The 19,596-nt window shown below is 34.3% G+C and overlaps 1 protein-coding gene across 1 annotated transcript in view; it reads left to right on the top strand.

Annotated features, from left to right (window-relative positions):
• Positions 1 to 3,244: 3,244 nt before the first annotated feature.
• Positions 3,245 to 19,596, top strand: part of b4galt2 (UDP-Gal:betaGlcNAc beta 1,4- galactosyltransferase, polypeptide 2) — a 298,457-nt gene continuing 282,105 nt past the window's right edge. Inside the window, exon 1 of the mRNA XM_059343966.1 lies at positions 3,245 to 3,617. The gene's annotated coding sequence lies outside the window, so the exon portion shown is untranslated. The remainder of the gene's footprint in view (positions 3,618 to 19,596) is intronic.

Below are 19,596 nucleotides of genomic sequence, written 5' to 3'. Positions count from 1 at the left end.
GAAATATCAAAAAGCCCAAAGGGCTTATATATACGCGACCCTCCCTCTTAAACCTATAAGTAACTATACTTTACTTCAATTACATAGCTAGATGAAAATAAAAAAAATACAAACAAAATTTAAACAAAACAAATACAAAGGTGTAGAACATCTATAGGGATTTTTTTGAGCTTGGTCTTAAAAGTATTTAAAGAGGAACATGATTCTGTTAGATTTTTTTTATGTCATTCCACTGCACCTTGATAAACAAATGAGAATTTGGCAAAAGAGGTCCTACAGAAATTAATATGTAAATCATTCTTTCTTCTTGTAAGATGTTCATGATAATGAGAATTAAACTCAAAGTAGGTTAGGTAAAGGTGCAGGAAGGCAAATTACTTTATACATAAGAACCCCTGTTTGATACTTAAAATTTTGTGTTTTTTTTATGTTTTAAATATATCTGTGTTGTGCTTAAGATGTGACCTCTGACATGCAGCTTCCTGCAGTGTCTACCTGCGTCCACTAGGTGGAGCAGAGAACCACAACTTCTGTCCTCCTGAAGAAACTCAGCTGAGGAAACTATTAGGTTCACATCTCTTATTATTCAACTTCACATTAATTTATTCACTGCTGTAGCTGTTGACCTCGATTATAGTGTGAAATGTAATAAAACAGTGAAGCATTAGTCTAGAATTATTCAGAAGTGGAACTGGTCATTATGCTTTTCATATATATATATTATTGTCTCTGTAGTTGGCTGCAGAAGATCTCATAATATTCAATAATGAAAAAAAAACTATTTGTAAATATCATTGTGATGCCAGATGTTTTAGAACTATTTTACATTAATGACAAATGAGTTGTATTATCTTAAATATAATGAATTCAATAAAAAAAAAGACTAAATGTGTTTTAGTTGACCAAGGTCCTTTAACCAATTTGTCAAGGTAGTGAGTAAAAATCATATTTGTGCATGTTTTGATGCCAGATGTTGTTGGGGGATTTTACATTAACATCAAAGGACAACTAAATAAATCTAAAATATACAGATAATCCAAAATCGAATGAGGGACAACAAACAAGAACAAATTGTCACAGAAAAGCTTTTTAAATAGTTTAGTTTAAAAAATAAATTAATAAAATTATTATACATTAATTAAATGTATCTGAAGTAGGTAGTGTTCGCCTGTTTATGTCTGAATATTTTTGAGAAATTTGTGTTTTCCTTGCCTTTTGAAGCACTCTGTAACACCTGTATTCAAACCTTAACCTTGTAATAAACCCATTTTTTCATAATCATTGTAAATTAATCGAGTAAAAGTGTCCGAGTGACTAAGAATGTGATGATCAGTTTGAGTAAGAGAGAGAAACTATATAACCAAAACTTTAAAACATGATTATCTAAAGTAAGAAAAACAGACAATCTTATAAAAGGTCCATCTGAGATTAAATAATAACTACAAGATGTAGGTAATTATTGCAATAATTTTTGTATAGTGCACATATTCTCTATACTGTGGACTTTACACATCCACTGATCTTTATTTTTTGTACATCCTGCATACAGCTTTTCTAAAAAAAGAAAAAGTTAGATCATACAAAACGATTGTATATGTACAATATTTTAAAAATAATAATATTTCCAATTGTTTTTAAACATAATTTTAATATCTTTATTGCAGTTATTCTTTCCTGCATTTATGCTCTTGACAGTTGCAGTACGTTGCCTTTATTTTTATTCCCTAATCCAATTAATCCAATCCCCTTTATTTGTATAGCACACTTAAACAACACAAACGTCTCCAAAGTGCTGTACATAAAATCAACAATAAAACAAACAATTCCATATACCAATCAGCAATAAATAATAAGTGTATAAATCTAAAATGATGCCACAAATAAAACAATACAATCAAACATAGTAAAATAAAATAAAAGACGCAGTTAAAAGTAGTAAAATAAATAAAAATAAATAAAAGACACAAATACCGCTAAAACAACTTTTATATGAAATAAAATAAACTTTTTTCCTATACAAATGAAGCATGCTTTTTCATTTTATTTTATTTAGTTGTTTTAATTTTTTTTTGTCATACTGCTTGAAATGAAACATCTTGTCACATATATAATTAGGTGCAGTACAAATAATATATTTTTTTTTATTTTAAGTAATATTATTAGGTGTACGTGTGTATGTGTGCTGATTTCTGAGGAAAAGTAGGTTATCTCCAATCGTTTTTAAACATCATTTTAATATCTTTATTGTAGTTATTCTTTCCTGCATTTATGCTCTTGACAGTTGCAGTACGTTGCCTTTATTTTTATTCCCTAATTAATACCGCTAAAACAACTTTTATATGAAATAAAATAAACTTTTTTCTGATTCAAATGAAGCATGCTTTTTCATTTTATTCTATTTAGTTGTTTTAATTTTTTTTTATCATACTGCTTGAAATGAAACATCTTGTAACATATACACTACCGGTCAAAAGTTTTAGAACACCCCAATTTTTCCAGTTTTTTATTGAAATTCAAGCAGTTCAAGTCAAATGAACAGCTTGAAAGGGTACAAAGGTAAGTGGTGAACTGCCAGAGGTAAATAAAAAAAGGTAAGCTTAACCAAAACTGGAAAATAATGTACATTTCAGAATTATACAAGTAGGCCTTTTTCAGGGAACAAGAAATGGGTTAACAACTTAACTCTATGGAGTCTTGGGCTATTTTGTCCATTTTTGAATTCTTTTCATGTCTTTGTAAGTCATTTTTTGTCTTTTTTTGGTCATTTTGTGTCTTTTGGTGTCTTTTTTTGTAATTTTGTGTCTTTTTTTAGTCCTTTAGTCCAACATAAAATGTGATTTTGAGTATTTTTTTACTTTCAAAACACTATCATGCTCAATAAAGAATTTTAAATGTTTCAAATGTGCATTAATTTCAGAGTACACTGAGACATTAAACTGCATCATTTTCAATTAAATTCTGGAAAAGTTGGTGTGTTCTAAAACGTTTGACCAGTAGTGTATAATTAGGTGCAATACAAATAATATATATTTTTTTAATTTTAAGTAATATTATTAGGTGAACGTGTGTATGTGTGCTGATTTCTGAGGAAAAGTAGGTTATCAAATTACCAGCTTCCGTTTCGATCAGCTGGGATGAATATAAAGGGACAACGCGTTTTTTTTGCCCATCCGGGCTTCCGTAGGCAGCAGGAGCGAAGGGGACCTGCTCGCTGCCAGCCTGAGAGCATCCTTTCTCTCTTCCTCCTCATCATCCTCACCAAAACACAGCGAGATGACGGGAAATCATGAGGATATCATCCCTCTGCTCACCGGTTTGCGGTAGAATATCATTCGGGAGATGCGTTACACAACATGAGGCTTTCCTCCTGATGGAGAGCAGACATAATAGCCTGTCTGTGGAGAGGAAAAGAGGAGAGTTATCCCTAGCAGAGCGAGCTGGGCTCAGCCTCTAGCTTTCAGCTTTCTGTGTTTTTTTTTATTTCTTTTTTACTAAAAAATTTCCTGCAACAAAATGCTCATCGGTGAGTGTTTTTGGGTGATTTTTGCTGATGTGGAAGCAGCTGTGCTCCAGTAAAGAAGATGCACAGATAAAAGTGTTGGCTTGACAACATCAAGGTAGGAGCTGTGTGTGTGTGTGTGTGTGTGTGTGTGTGTGTGTGTGCTCTCTGGGATGGATGCATTGTTTCACTCTGCAACGATTACACGCTTTTCCATTGTTTCCATGCAGCTGCTTACATTTCCCCTGCAACCTTGTGCTTTTATTCCAGCTTTGGATATTCTGGGAATATGGTCGCATGCACTGCCCCCTACCCCTCTTTTGTTATCATGCACATTTCCACGAACTAGTAGCATCTTTCCACCCGCCATACTAGGCTCCACTCAGCCTCCCTGCACTGCCTTCCTACTGTACATGAACCATTTATATACAGTCTATGATCTCAGCGTGCACACTGCAATTTTTTGCATGCAATTTGGCTTTAATTTAAAGCTTTTAGAGCTCTTAAATCCACTTTAAAAAAACAAACAATTTACAGCAGCTGTTTGATATACACTGTAAAAAAATGCCTGTAGATTTTACAGTGAAAAACTGCTAAAACTACAATATGTAGGTAATTATTGCAATAATTTTTGTATAGTGCACATATTCTCTATACTGTGGACTTTACACATCCACTGATCTTTATTTTTTGTACATCTTGCATACAGCTTTTCTAAAAAAAAAAAAAAAAAGTTAGATCACACAAAACGATTGTATATGTACAATATGTTTGATAATATTTCCAATCGTTTTTAAACATAATTTTAATATCTTTATTGTAGTTATTCTTTCCTGCATTTATGCTCTTGACAGTTGCAGTACGTTGCCTTTATTTTTATTCCCTAATCCAATCAATCCAACACTTTTAAAAAAACAACAATTTAACACTGTAAAACAACAAAACAAAAACACTGTAAAAAATGTCTGTAGATTTTACAGTGAAAAACTGCTAAACCATGACAGTAAAAGACCGTAAAATAATAAATGGGTTAATTCAGTTTCAGTAACAATGAAACACAGTAAATGTATATATCAGCCAAAACAGTATTTTTTACATTTTAATTAAAAAATGTGTGCCATTTTGTTGTTGTTTTTTCGCCAAATTATTATTATTTTTTCCAAGTTTTCCACTGGTGGCAGAATTAATTGACCATACATATCTCTCTTTCATTTCTTCAACCACCTTCTTGAAAAGGTCTGAGTCACAATATTTGCATATAAAACCTGCTGATTTTATAAAGTTTAAAAGAAGGGGTGTTTTTTTTTTCCCGACTACAAATGTGGGCTTTTCTTTTGGGAGAACCTCTCTTATAGCAGCCTTGAAAACTGTTGGTGAAAAATAAATATACACTGTAAAAAATGTCTGTAGATTTTACAGTGAAAAACTGCTAAACCATGACAGTAAAAGACGTAAAAAATGATAAATGGGTTAATTCAGTTTCAGTAACAATGAAACACCGTAAATGTATATATCAGCCAAAACAGTATTTTTTACATTTTAATTTAAAAAAAATACATTACTCCACTGTAAAATACACTAGCACCGTGCTTGTATCAAAAATATACTGTAATATATAAGCCATCATCATTATTTTTTTGTAAAAATACTTTTTCTCACTGTTAAATGTACTAAACACCATATCTCTAACAAAAATATATACTGTAATATTTAATGGTAAAATCTTTAATTTATGCAGCATTTATAAAGTATTTTCTGGTCAAATATATGGCAGAACAGCATTTCTTTTGATGGAAAAACTTTTTTTTTACAGTATAAATTGGATTAATATCTTAAACATGAAATCAACAGTGCTAATATCAGTTTACCGTAATATTAGAAAAAGTTGCATTTATTACGGTAAAGTTTTGGCAACCACAGCTGCCGTTTTTTTACCGTAAAAAGGTCATTTTAATTTAAAGCTTTTAACCCTCCTGTCGTCCTTCCGGGTCAAATTGACCCAATCTGTTTTGACTATTCCTTCTTTCCTCCCTCCTCCTGCCTTCCTCTCTTCTTTCCTCCTTCCTTCCTTCTTTCCTTCCTCCTCTATCCTCCTTCCTTCTTTCCTTCCCTCGCCCTCATTTCTTTCTTTCCTTCCTTTCCTCCCTCCTTCCCTTCTTTTCTTTCCTCCTTCCGCTATCTCCTTTACTTTCTCTCTTCTTTCCTTCCTCCTGATTTCCTCTCCTTTCCTCCTTCCTTCCTTCTTTCATCCCTCCCACCTCCATTCCTTCCTCTATCCTCCTTCCTTCTTCCCTTTCCTTCCCTCCTTCCTTCCTTTCTTTCTTTCTTTCCTCCTTCCTTTCTGCCCTCTTTCCTTCCTTCCTCCCATCTTTCTGCCCTCTTTCCTTCCTGCCTCCCTCCTTTTCTCCCTCCTTCTTTCTTTCTTTCTTTCTTTCTTTCCTTCCTCCTTCCTTCCTTTCTGCCCTCTTTCCTTCCTGCCTCCCTCCTTTTCTCCCCCCTTCTTTATTTTTCCCTTCCTTTCTTCTCCCCCTCCCCTTTCTTTCCTCTATCCTCCTTCCTTCTTCCCTTTCCTTCCCTCCTTCCTTCCTTTCTTTCTTTCTTTCCTCCTTCCTTTCTGCCCTCTTTCCGTCCTTCCTCCCACCTTTCTGCCCTCTTTCCTTCCTGCCTCCCTCCTTTTCTCCCTCCTTCCTTCTTTCTTTCTTTCCTTCCTCCTTCCTTCCTTTCTGCCCTCTTTCCTTCCTGCCTCCCTCCTTTTCTCCCCCCTTCTTTATTTTTTCCTTCCTTTCTTCTCCCCCTCCCCTTTCTTTCCTCCGTCCTCCTTCCTTTCTCTCTCCTTTCCATTCTTTCTCCTTTTCCTCCTCTCTTCTTTCCTTCCTCTATCCTTCTTCCTTTCCTTCCTTCCTTCTTTCCTCCATCCTTTTTTACTTCCCTTTGCATCCTCCCTCTTCTTCCTTCCTTGACCCGAGGAAAACAGGAGGGTTAAAGCTCTTAAATCCACTTTAAAAAAACAACAACAATTTACAGCAGCTGTTTGAAATTGCTGCCACTATTTCCCCCCAATTTTAAACAAAGAATGCACATGTAGTTTATGGACTAGAGCATCTCTGGTCTCAGCACACTGAGAGCAAAGTGTGCACAGTGTGTTACACTGGGGAAATGAGCGAGAAGAAGAGCAGGAGGAGGAGGAGGAGGAGGAGGAGGAGGAGGAGGAGGGGGCTTCTTCATCATCATGAAGCTTAACCTAACCAGGCGTTTACACAGAAGCTCTGTACCTAGACCATAATCCAATCTGACATCGCTCTCATTTATGACACAGCATCACTTTAGGCTTATAGAGGCTATAGGAGCAAGTGGACTGGAACTACCTCGCTTTGTGATGTAACTAAGTTGTCCAGTGTGGAGCACAAAACATTTTATCTTGTCAAATTAAGGCAGTAGTTCTCAACCTTTTTGAGTGGCGACCCCCAATTTAACATGCATGTTGTCCGTGACCCCCGCTCACTGAACACAATCTCACACACACAGTTCAGATCACCCAAAAAATAAAGAAAATGACCAAAAAAAGAAACAAAGTGACCAAAAAAAGACACAAAATGAATAAAAAAGGACACACAATGACCAAGAAAGACACAAAATGACAAAAAAAGACACAAAATTAACAAAAAATGACCAAAAAGGCACAAATTGACCACAAAATGATTTTAAAAAGACACAAAATGACCCAAAAAAGACACAAAATTACCAAAAAAGGCACAAATTGACCACAAAATGATTTTAAAAAGACACAAAATGACCCAAAAAAGACACAAAATGACCAAAAAAGGCACAAAATAACAAAAAAGACACAAATTGACCACAAAATTACTAAAAAAAGACACAAAATGACAAAAAAAAGACACAAATTGACCAAAAAAAGGAAAAAAAATTACCAAAAAAAGACAAAAAATTACCAAAAAAAAGACAAAATTACCAAAAAGACTAAAACACATTAACACATGAACACTTTAACACAGTGGAGACAGAGCTGACTTCCAAAATGATTTGGCGACCCCCAGAAATCATCTCGCGACACCAATTGGGGTCCCGACCCCAAGGTTGAGAATAGCTGAATTAAGGAAATATGTTATGTTTTGGAGAGAAAATTGGTGAGCTTTTTTTTTTATCCTGATTTTATCTTTCTATAAGATGTTAGAAAATAGTGAGAAATAATCAGAATTTCTTCAAGAAAGACTCCAAAACCTTAAAGACAGTCAGTTCAATGTCATATTACACTGTAAAAAAGGTTTGTAGAAATAACAGTAAAACTCTGTCAAATACATCAGAAATAGGGCATAAACTGAAAAATTGTATATCACTGTATTAGACGCTTTTAATTACCGTAAATCAAAGAATAGCACAAAACTTTTACTTTTATTTCTGTCATAAACTGGAAGAAACACACAGGTTTTTAGGTAAAATATAACATTTTCATGCAAAATTTGTGGAGAAATACCAGGATGTATGAATTAATGACACAATTATCCTGAAAAAAATAACAGGATTATTCAGACTAAATCACAGTTTTTGCTGATATTTACATCAGAAATAGGGCATAAAATGAAAAATTGTATATCACTGTATTAGACGCTTTTAATTACCGTAAATCAAAGAATAGCACAAAACTTTTACTTTTTTTCTGTCATAAACTGGAAGAAACACACAGGTTTTTAGGTAAAATATAACATTTTCATGCAAAATTTGTGGAGAAATACCATGATGTATGAATTAATGACACAATTATCCTAAAAAAATAACAGGATTATTCAGATTAAATCACAGTTTTTGCTGATATTTACATTTAAATTTAGAATAGAAAACCCACTCACTGTAATTTTTACGGTGATGTTCTGGCAACCACAGCTGCCGGTATTTTACCGTAAATTAAACAGATTTTTTCTTACAGTGTAGGAAGGAGAAAAGCAGAAAAATACTTACAATTTAGAAGTTGGAATAACAAAGTGTTTGATATTTTAACCTATAAATTGACTGACACGTTTAATAAATGTAAATTGATACATTTTTCTGTTCAGTTGTTATTGATCTATGGACCTTTTTCATTGAAGACATTCTGACATGTTACAGCAGAAAAAGCGAATATAAATATTGAAATGAGTGATTAATTCCATGTAGCTGCCTCAGTCTGAAATATTTCTGATTTTTTTTTAAAGCCAATATTCTTTCTTTGCTGTTTACATGGCTAATCATAATCACTAATATTCCACTAACATTATATATTTACAAGCAGCCGTGCAGACTCTGATTTACTGTCATCTCAAAATATGAAAAATGTGGAACAGCTGGAGCCACTTTGTGCCATTTTGGGGGTTTTTTTTCCACCAAATTATTATTATTATTTTTTCCAATTTTTCCACTGGTGGCAGAATTAATTGACCATACATGTCTCTCTTTCATTTCTTCAACCACCTTCTTGAAAAGGTCTGTGTCACAATATTTGTATATAAAACCTGCTGATTTTATAAATTATATATAAAAACCATAAACAGGCAAGAGGCCTTGGTGAAAAATAAATATACACTGTAAAAAATGTCTGTAGATTTTACAGTGAAAAACTGCTAAACCATGACAGTAAAATGTAGTGTGAAGTGCAAATCTCAACAGTTGCCAAATAATAAAAAAAAAATGTATGAGCAAATAATAAAAATAACCATTTATGGGTTTCGGGGGCATATTTTAATGACATTTTGTAAAGGAGAATAAAGGTTCTTTTATGTTTTATTTAAGGCATCTTATTTTGACAGTCTTCTTGTAAGTTCTGTGGTGGATTCTGTTAACACACTGTGCTCTTATTTTGAAAGCTGCATGTGTTTAGCGACAGAGAGTAAGTAGCTTTTTGTGATTAAAACAACTTTAACCACTACATCAAGAAGTAGGAACGTTGCCAATATCATGATATGCATTTTTTTTAACCATAAAAAAATATACCGATATTATCGTGAACGATACGATATGGCACACCCCTATGTCACCATGGGTTCTTATGGGTTAATGATTTTTAACACTGGTGTTTTTTCTACTATTTCAAGTCAAATGTCTACTTTTGGAGTTCTGGCCGTACACTGTAAAAAAAATCTGTTTAATTAACGGTAAAATACCGGCAGCTTTGGTTGCCAGAACTTCACTGTAAAAAATACAGTGAGCGTATGTAAATGTAAATATCAGCAAAAACTGTAATTTATACTGAATAATCCCATTACTTTTAGGATAATTGTGTCATCATGGTATTTCTCCATTCATTTTACATCAAAATTTTATATTTTTACACTAAAACTGTGTGTTTTCTACAGTTTATGGCGGTAGAATTTAAAGTTTTATGCTATTCGTTGATTTACGGTAATTAAAAGTATCTACTACGGTTTTTACTAACATTTTTTACAGTTCAAGAGCCGTTAAATCGATATAAATAATCAATTTAAGGTTTCATAAGGTTGAGAAACGTACACTGTAAAAAAAGTGTCTGTAGATTTTACAGTGACCGTAAAATGATAAATGGGTTAATTCAGTTTTAGTAACAATGAAACACTGTAAATATATATATCAGCCAAAACAGTATTTTTTACAGTTTTATTTTTTGAAAAATACATTACTCCAATGTTAAATACACTGTAATATGTATTAAATATTAAATATATATATATATATATAAGCGTCACTGTAATTTTTGCATTTCTCTTTTGTAAAAAAATACTTTTTCTCAATGTTAAATATACGAAACACCATATCTCTAACATAAATATACTGTAATATTTTATGGTAAAATCTTTAATTTATGTGGCATTTATAAAGTATTTTCTTGTCAATTATATGGCAGAACAGCGTTTCTTTTGATGGAAAAACGTATTTATACAGTAAAAAATGGAATAAAATGGAAATCTTAAACGTGAAATCATTAGTGCAAATATATTTTTACCGTAATATTTAAACAAGTTCTACCGTATTTATTACGGTAAAATTCTGGCAACCACAGCTGCCGGTTTTTTACCGTAAAAACAACAGGGTCTTTTTTACAGTGTATTTCAAGTCAAATGTCTACTTTTTGAGTTCTGTCCGTGCAGTAAAGTGAATCTGCTGATGAGGACTGAGCTCCAGAACAAGCAGGTTAATGGACGCTGAGTGGGCATTGTTTCATCAACTGTTGTTTCCCAGTTTCAGTAAACCAGTTTATTATCTCAGAGCACACACTAACTCCAGTTAAGCTCACTCATGTGTGCTGGTATTGCAGACACATCTTTTGGCCATCTGCTTTTGAAACCTGTGACTTGACTCCAGGCTGGTCAGAGAGCAGAGAGCTGGTGTTTAGGTGTTATTTTATTATTTTGGGTGTTTGTGTTCTGCTGTCATACACGCTTTAATAAAAGCTTAATGCCAAAATGCATTCTGCAACTGTTTGTAAATGCTTTTACCCTAAAGATCAACATGTGGGATTATTCTTTTGCTGTTTTACTCAGATGGAGTTTCACATTTTTTCCTGACTTTACGATAAATACAAGCATGGTTTTGCGGGGGGTCAACCTATTAAATTGTATGTAAAACTAATCCAAAAGTCTTGGTACGTTGCTTGCAAACATTTCTAAAAGAGTCAACAGTGTACACAGGTTGAGAGTCTGCAGAACAAACTTTCAAATACGGCCCAGAAATGAGTTTAAGGGGGGCTGGTGATGTATTAAACTTATTAAATGTAGGTTTGACTTTTATTTTTATATGCATACATGGAGTAGGCCCCAATTAGTACTTGAATATCTAGGGCTGGATATTATATTAAATACAAAATGACCAAAAAAAGGAAACAAAATGACCAAAAAAGACAAAAATTGACCACAAAATGATCAAAAAAGACAAAAATGAACAAAAAAGACACAAACTGACAAAAAAAAAAAAAATTACCAAAAAAAAGACACAAAATGACCCAAAAAAGACACAAAATGACAAAAAAAACTAAAAATGTCCAAAAAAAGGAAACAAAATGACCAAAAAAGACACAAATTGACCACAAAATGACCATAAAAGACACAAATTGACCACAAAATGACCAAAAAAAGACACAAAATGTCCAAAAAAAGACACAAATGACCAAAAACACTAAAACACTAAATACATGAACACTTTAACACAGTGGAGACAGAGCTGACTTCCAAAATGATTTGGCGACCCCCAGAAATCATCTCGCGACCCCCAATTGGGGTCCCGACCCCCAGGTTGAGAATAGCTGGCTTGGTTGACTGGAGCATGTTGTGTCAGTGTTGGTGTAAATACTGTGATCATTGTTTGACTCAGTCCTGCTTCTATCTGTCATGAAGCTGTGGAGCAGTGAAGAGGAAAACATGTTTCACATTACATTCCTCAGGTTCATTCATTCATTCTCCAAACCTAACGGGTTCAGATCTGTTGTCATGGGAACCAACCAGGTAAGCCCTGAGTAACTGAGGGGGCGAGTTCAGGAAGGACACCTGTGTTTGTATCAGTGTTTTTATTTTGAAGGAAAGGTTGAACTATCAGCCTCAGGTCTTTTTTTCTATTCGTTTCCATAGAGACATTTAAGCCCCGCCCGGGAAAACAAACATCTCCCTCCACTGACTTTATGATACAGATCCTGAAACTCAGTATTTGTAATGTTAACTAGCTAAAACTATTAGATCATTTAATATCATATATATTTAATATAGTTTAATATAAATATATATATATATATGTATGTATATGTATACATGTATGTATGTATGTATATATATGTGTATGTATGTATATGTGTATGTATATATATGTGTGTATATATATATGAATATATGTATGTGTGTATGTATATATATATATATGAATATATGAATATATATGTGTATATGTATATATGTATATATGAATATATACGTGTATATGTATATATGTATATATGAATATATACGTGTATATGTATATATGTATATATGAATATATATGTGTGTGTGTATATATATATATATATATATATATATTCATATATACATATATATACATATATTCAGCTCTGTTAATGTGTTTTAGTCTTTTTGGTCACTTAATGTCTTTTTTGGGGTCATTTTGTGTGTTTTTTTGATCATTTTGTGGTCATTTTGCTTCTTGTTTTGCCAATTTTGTGTCTTTTTTTAGTCATTTTGTGTCTTTTTTTGGTAATTTAGTTTCTTTTTTGGTCATTTTGTCTCTTTTTTGGTCATTTTGTGTCTTTTTTGATCATTTTGTGGTCAATTTGTGTCTTTTTTGGTCATTTTGTTTCTTTTTTTGGGTGATCTGAACTGTGCGTGTGAGATTGTGTTCAGTGAGCGGGGGTCGCGACTCATAAAGGTTGAGAACTACTGGTCTAAGTAACTGGAGTTGTGAATGGACTCCTGCAGGCAAAGGAACAATAAGTAAAGCATATGCAACAGCCTGCAATCGGACAATTTCTATTGAAATGATGAAGCAAAGCAGCTATCACTCAGTTTAACCATTTTAGATGAATCTTCAGTTTATCCTTCAGTCTATTTTTTTTGTTCAACAACACTGCAGATGTTCTTTTCTTTCCCATTGAGAAAGGATAAAACTGCATTACAAAAAGATCACATCCAAGGACTCAGGTTGATTAAATCAACAGCCATTGAGAGTATAATTGGACAGTAGTGGCCTTAAGCCTAATGTCCCACTGATGTTGTTGATGTAAGCCCCAAAAAGACACTCATTTAAAAAAAGTGTCTTTAAAACCCCTCACCAAATCCTCCTCTCACTCCCTCTACCCACAATCCTTCTCCCAGTGAAGCCTTCCTTCCGCTGGAGCACTTCATTTATTTCTTTGCTCAGTTGCCAAATGAGCAGCTGGATGAGAGCGCGAGAGAGCGAGCGAGGGAGGGAGACATGGAGAAAGAAGAGAGAGAGAGAGAGAGAGAGAGAGAGATGATGATGTTGCACTGTAGTCTATGGATTGTAGCTACAGACGGGACTTTGTTGTATTTGCATAACGCGAGTGCAGTCTGCATGCTGAGAACCAGCAGACGTAACACTGGGGGGTTTGTCATTTTGTGTCTTTTTTTGATCATTTTGTGGTCAATGTGTGTCTTTTTAGTCATTTTGTGCCTTTTTTGGTCTTTTTGTGTGTCTTTTTTGGTCATTCTGTGTCTTTTTAGATCATCTTCTGGTCATTTTGTTTCCTTTTTTTTGGTAATTTTGTTTCTTTTTTGGGTAATTTTGTGTCTTTTTTGGGTAATTTTGTGTATTTTTTTGGTCATTTTGTGTCTTTTTTTGGTCATTTTGTGTCTTGTTTTGGTCATTTTGTGTATTTTGGTCATTTTGTGTCTTTTTGATCATTTTGTGGTCAATTTGTGTCTTTTTTTAGTCATTTTGTGTTTTTTCTGGTCATTTTGTTTCCTTTTTTTGGTAATTTTGTTTCTTTTTTGGGTCATTTGTGCCTTTTTTGGTCATTTTGTGTCTTTTTTGGTCATTCTGTGTCTTTTTAGACCATTTTGTGGTCAATTTGTGTCTGTTTTGGTCATTTTGTTTCCTATTTTGGTCATTTTGTGTCGTTTTTTGGTCATTTTGTGTTTTTTGGGTCATTTTGTGTCTTTTCTGGTCATTTGGTTTCCTTTTTTTTGGTAATTTTGTTTCTTTTTTGGGTAATTTTGTGTCTTTTTGTTGGTCATTTTGTGTCTTTTTGGTCATTTTGTGTCTTTTTTTTTGTCATTTTGTGTCTTTTTTGGTCATTTTGTGTCTTTTTTTGGATATTTTGTGTTCTGCTGTATATAGAGAGGGAGGGAGACATGGAGAAAGAAGAGAGAGAGAGAGAGAGAGAGATGATGATGTTGCACTGTAGTCTATGGATTGTAGCTACAGACGGGACTTTGTTGTATTTGCATAACGCGAGTGCAGTCTGCATGCTGAGAACCAGCAGACGTAACACTGGAGGAGAATTCCTCGAACGGCTTTCAGCCTCCGACTTAATGTGATAATACTTCTCCGGCGTCGCGGGTGCCATCAAATACCTCTCGGTTCTGCGATGTCTCATTGATTTCATCCGTCAATTTAGTCTGGCAAAACAAATGTACATAAAAGGAAGAGGGACCTTTTTTAAAAATAAAAAAAAGCGGGCGCGATGCTTCCTGGATGAGAGGAGAACGGAGAACACTGGAGTTTTGTTCTGATTAGCTCTGCTTTTACTCTCCCCTCTTATGTTCTGCCTCCCTCCACTCGCCTCTTTTCATCTTTTTTTGCTCTTCTCTTCTTTTTTACCCGCTCTGTTTTGTTTTTAGCTTGATGCGTCAGTAAAACACGCACACGAATCCACAGGCTGCATTAGATGAAGTGTGTCAATCACAATAATCACATAACAGCACTGACTTCCCCTCATTCCAACCTGGTCTCACAGAAATCCGTGAAATAGCCACGGATTTCGCTTAACTCAAAATCCGTGAAATAGCCACGGAGTCACTCAAATTTCCGTGAAACTGACACGGATTTCGCTACAATGCAAGTTAATGACAGCCATATCCCGTGGCTATTCCAACATACAAAGTTTGATTATGTACATTCACTGAGTGAATATTTAGAAAATAAAACATATATTTCTCACTAGAAATGTGATCAAAATCCATTTTTATGCAGAAACTAAGTCAAAATATTGATTTTTCACTAAAAATGAGAGAACTGTCCGCCATGTTTTTTGTTCTGACTGCCGGGACCTTGAAAGTCACGTGACTTGGAACAAACCAATAGGAACAAATATCCATGGAATAGCCACGGGATATGACTGTCATTAACTTGCATTGTAGCGAAATCCGTGTCAGTTTCAAAGAAATTTGAGCGATTCCGTGGCTATTCCACGGATTTTGAGTTAAGCGAAATCCGTGGCTATTTCACAGATTTCTGTGAGACCATGTTGCCTCATTCACTCTTTGTCATATTAAAAATATTTTCTCTAGTGAGAAGAAATTAAGATTCCGACAACATTTGAATCGTCAGGTGTCCTATTGCATAACTGTAATTTTGATTTAATGAAGAAATAGAATGATGGGTAATAAAACAGAAGGATTTCAGAAACAAAAAAAAGGCTTAATGAGTTAGCAGTAAGCCATGCTAGCGGCGTCAGTCTGCGGCTTTGATCCTGAATAAAGACTTTGGTATTTTCCTCTCGTGCCACAATGCAGTTAAGAGTGGTTGTTTTTTAGTGAAATGCTCAACACTTTGTTGCAGTGACATTAGGTTCTGACATGTGGACTTTGAGCATCTAGTAAACCCAAATAATTCATATATTTAAAGTCTTTCACACAAACACAAAAATCCCAGAGTCTTAAAGTTTACACATCACTGATAATCCAATTTAAAACTCCACTGCAGGTTTTTCTTTTTTCACTTTTCACAGTCCAGGTAATTGCATTTTCTAGAGAAAAAAAACCCAGTTCAGCTCATAAATGCAAAACAAAATTAAACTCAATTTACTTTGTAATCCGTCTCGAAGTATTAACATCAAAAAAAGTGCCTTCAAGTAAATTGGACAGTTTGTGGTTGTTGTGTCTGGGAAAGTTGTACCAATATTTCATCTTCAAAGCTCCAAAATTGATAATGAAAACCGTAAGAATAAACATTGTTGTTTGAGGTTTCCTGTTGAACAGTTCTACAGACGCCAGACAGACAACAGCTTGGAGTTTTATTTTGTAATCCGGCCAAAGTCACGGATGTTAATTAGCAACGGATGATTAAATTTGCCATCGACAGTTATCATCACAGCTGGTGAAATCAACTAGAAAAAACCTTTTCTGGCTTATAAAGACAACAGGACGTGGTTAAAGATAGATAGATAGATAGATAGATAGATAGATAGATAGATAGATAGATAGGGTATAAATGGGTCATTCTGCTCCTCTCTGTGTGTAAGTGGAGGAGGTCAAAGGTCACAGACACTCTCATTTACCACTCCTTTTCCACTTCTCCTATTTTCCGCTATTTATTTTCTCTGTACTCTGTCTTTCTGTCAGCAGCGAGCTGCACTTTTCGCCTTCCTCTCTGTGCTTCATATTCAGAGATAAAAACACAGTCCTGTATATCAGCTATTCTCAACCTTGGGGTCGGGACCCCAATTGGGGTCGCGAGATGATTTCTGGGGGTCGCCAAATCATTTTGGAAGTCAGCTCAGTCTCCACTGTGTTAAAGTGTTCATGTGTTAATGTGTTTTAGTCTTTTTGGTCACTTAATGTATTTTTTTTGTCATTGTGTGTGTGTGGGGGGGGGGGGAGTTTGTCATTTTCTGTCTTTTTTGATCATTTTGTGGTCAATTTGTGTCTTGTTTTTAGTCATTTTGTGTCTTTTTTGGTAATTTTGTGTCTTTTTTGGTAATTTTGTTTCTTTTTTGGGTCATTTGTGCCTTTTTTGGTCATTTTGTGTCTTTTTTGGTCATTCTGTGTCTTTTTTTTTAGATCATTTTGTGGTCAATTTGTGTCTTTTTTGGTCATTTTGTTTCCTATTTTGGTCATTTTGTGTCTTTTTTTGGTCATTTTGTGTTTTTTGGGTCATTTTGTGTTTTTTGGGTCATTTTGTGTCTTTTTTGGTCATTTTGTGTCTTTTCTGGTCATTTTGTTTCCTTTTTTTGGTAATTTTGTTTCTTTTTTGGGTAATTTTGTGTCTTTTTTGGGTGATTTTGTGTCTTTTTTTGGTCATTTTGTGTCTTGTTCGGTCATTTTGTTTCCTTTTTTTGGTCATTTTGTGTCTTTTTTTAGTCATTTTGTGTCTTTTTTTGGTCATTTTGTGTCTTTTTTGGTTGATCTGAACTGTGCGTGTGAGATTGTGTTCAGTGAGCGGGGGTCGTGGACAACATGCATGTTAAATTGGGGGTCGCGACTCAAAAAGGTTGAGAACTACTGCTGTATATACCATTTACATCAACAAACTGCTCTCAAAGCGGCACACATGCAGTACAAATGAAGAAGCTCCGTCGGTGTAAACACACAGTGGTCTCAATCCCACCTGCAGGCAGCACAGAGACATGATTCAGGCTCGTCTGACAGAGTAGAGCTGCTCGTTATTGATCACGTAATCTACGCTCTGGCCTTGAGTTATCAGACCCATCGCGTGTGACAAATCAAAGGTTATCATGGGACAAGTGTCTGCCACACGCTCCCCCAAGCTTTCCTCCTCGCTTCAGCTGAACCGCCTCAACATGAAGCAAGTGACATTTTTTAGTCGTTCGTCTGTCTGTGGTTAGTACGAGTCGGGATCCTTGTTTGTGTTGCAAGAACTGCAGCGTCTCGCTCCTTCTGTGCCATAAAGCAATCCAGCAGATATGCAGTAAAATGTACAGATTTATTGCAGTGTAAAGCAAGACGCTATCTGCTCTTCTGCAGTGTGCTGAATGAAGCAGCAAGGCTAATCAATCAATCAATCAAACTTTATTTATATAGCCCCTTTCAAACAAATCCAGTGCACTTCATGACAAAACTTGTTTGCTTGGATGTTTGAAATTGTTTTAAAAAAAAAAGTAAATCCTTTTTTATTAACGAAGAAACAAAGAAAAGAACAGTGGATTACTTATTAGGAGCCACAATATGAAAACAAAACACTAAAACACAATTCTAGACAACAAAGACTCAGAAACATATTACAAATTAGACATAATGTACACACAAATAACATACAAAGAATAATATAAAGGATAACCACAACAACAAAAATGAAAACAAGGATACACCAGTACAAAGCCACACGGCGAAAAAAGACAGACAAACAAACGACCACAAAAAAACCCTGTTCTTTTCTTTGTTTCTTCGTTAATAAAAATAATAATAATTAAAAAAAAGTAAATCCTAATAAAATAAAATTGAATATAATGATGAGCAGTAAAATGTTGATAAAATAAAAAAAGTAAAATAAGTAATAATAATAATAATAATATAAATAATAGAACCACAATAATATAAAATCCTGCATAAATGCTAGACTCAATAGATGACTTTTTAAAATATTTAGGGTAAATATTAGATAATACCTTAGATAATCTAGAAGAATGTTCCAGCATCATCAGTGCTGAAAGCAGCATTGCTAAATGTTTTTATTCTGCCTCCTGAAACTGGTAAAAGAGAAGAACTGGAGGATCTGAGGGGCCTCCTGGGTCGTAAAAACCAAAGGCGTTTCTTTTCTACTAGAATTTGGTCTTAGTCAGCACAAATTTTCAAACAAATTGTTGCAGATTTATTGTATTCCTCTATGGAGCAGAGAGGGGAGAGCTACAATAGTTTAGCCTGCTGGTTATAAAAGGCAGCATCAGTCTGTCTGTGTTGCTCAGAGGGAGAAAAAGACTCCAAATAACACAATGCTGTTTTTGTGACATCCCACACACGGGCCTTGGAATTAAAATCAGAATTGAAAATCACTCTGATTTTTCTTCTTCTTGAGTTGAGTTGGGAGGGCCGGTATCTCTGAGCCTTTGAACCAATGATCAGTATTTCTGTTTCATCCTGGTGAGCTGTGGAAAAGGATGATATCCGTTATGGCCTTTATGTCTAAAAAACAGATAAAAAAAGTGAGCGAGTTGGCTCGGTGCCATCAAGGTTGGATTTAAAATAATAACCATAACCTATGAAGTAAAACAATTATTTAGTAAAAGAGTAATGAGTCGCAAAATCGTGAAACGTGACTCATGCTGTCCAATTTGAACCTGCACATATTATGAAATTCATTAGTCATTTTGTGTCTTTTTTTTGGTCATTTTGTGTCTTTTTTGGTCATTCTGTGTCTTTTTTGGTCATTCTGTGTCTTTTTTAGATAATTTTGTGGTCAATTTGTGTCTTTTTTGGTCATTTTGTTTCCTATTTTGGTCATTTTGTGTCTTTTTTTGGTCATTCTGTGTCTTTTTTAGATCATTTTGTGGTCAATTTGTGTCTTTTTTTTGGTAATTTTGTTTCTTTTTTGGGTCATTTTGTGTCTTTTTGGTCATTCTGTGTCTTTTTTGATCATTTTGTGGTCAATTTGTGTCTTTTTTTAGTCATTTTGTGTCTTTTTTTGGTAATTTTGTTTCTTTTTTGGGTCATTGATGCCTTTTTTGGTCATTTTGT

Source organism: Centropristis striata, chromosome 11 (genome assembly GCF_030273125.1).
Source record: "Centropristis striata isolate RG_2023a ecotype Rhode Island chromosome 11, C.striata_1.0, whole genome shotgun sequence".
Lineage (NCBI taxonomy): Eukaryota > Metazoa > Chordata > Actinopteri > Perciformes > Serranidae > Centropristis > Centropristis striata.
Note: the sequence above shows the minus strand (reverse complement) of the source record. Positions and strands in the feature narration are given on the sequence as shown.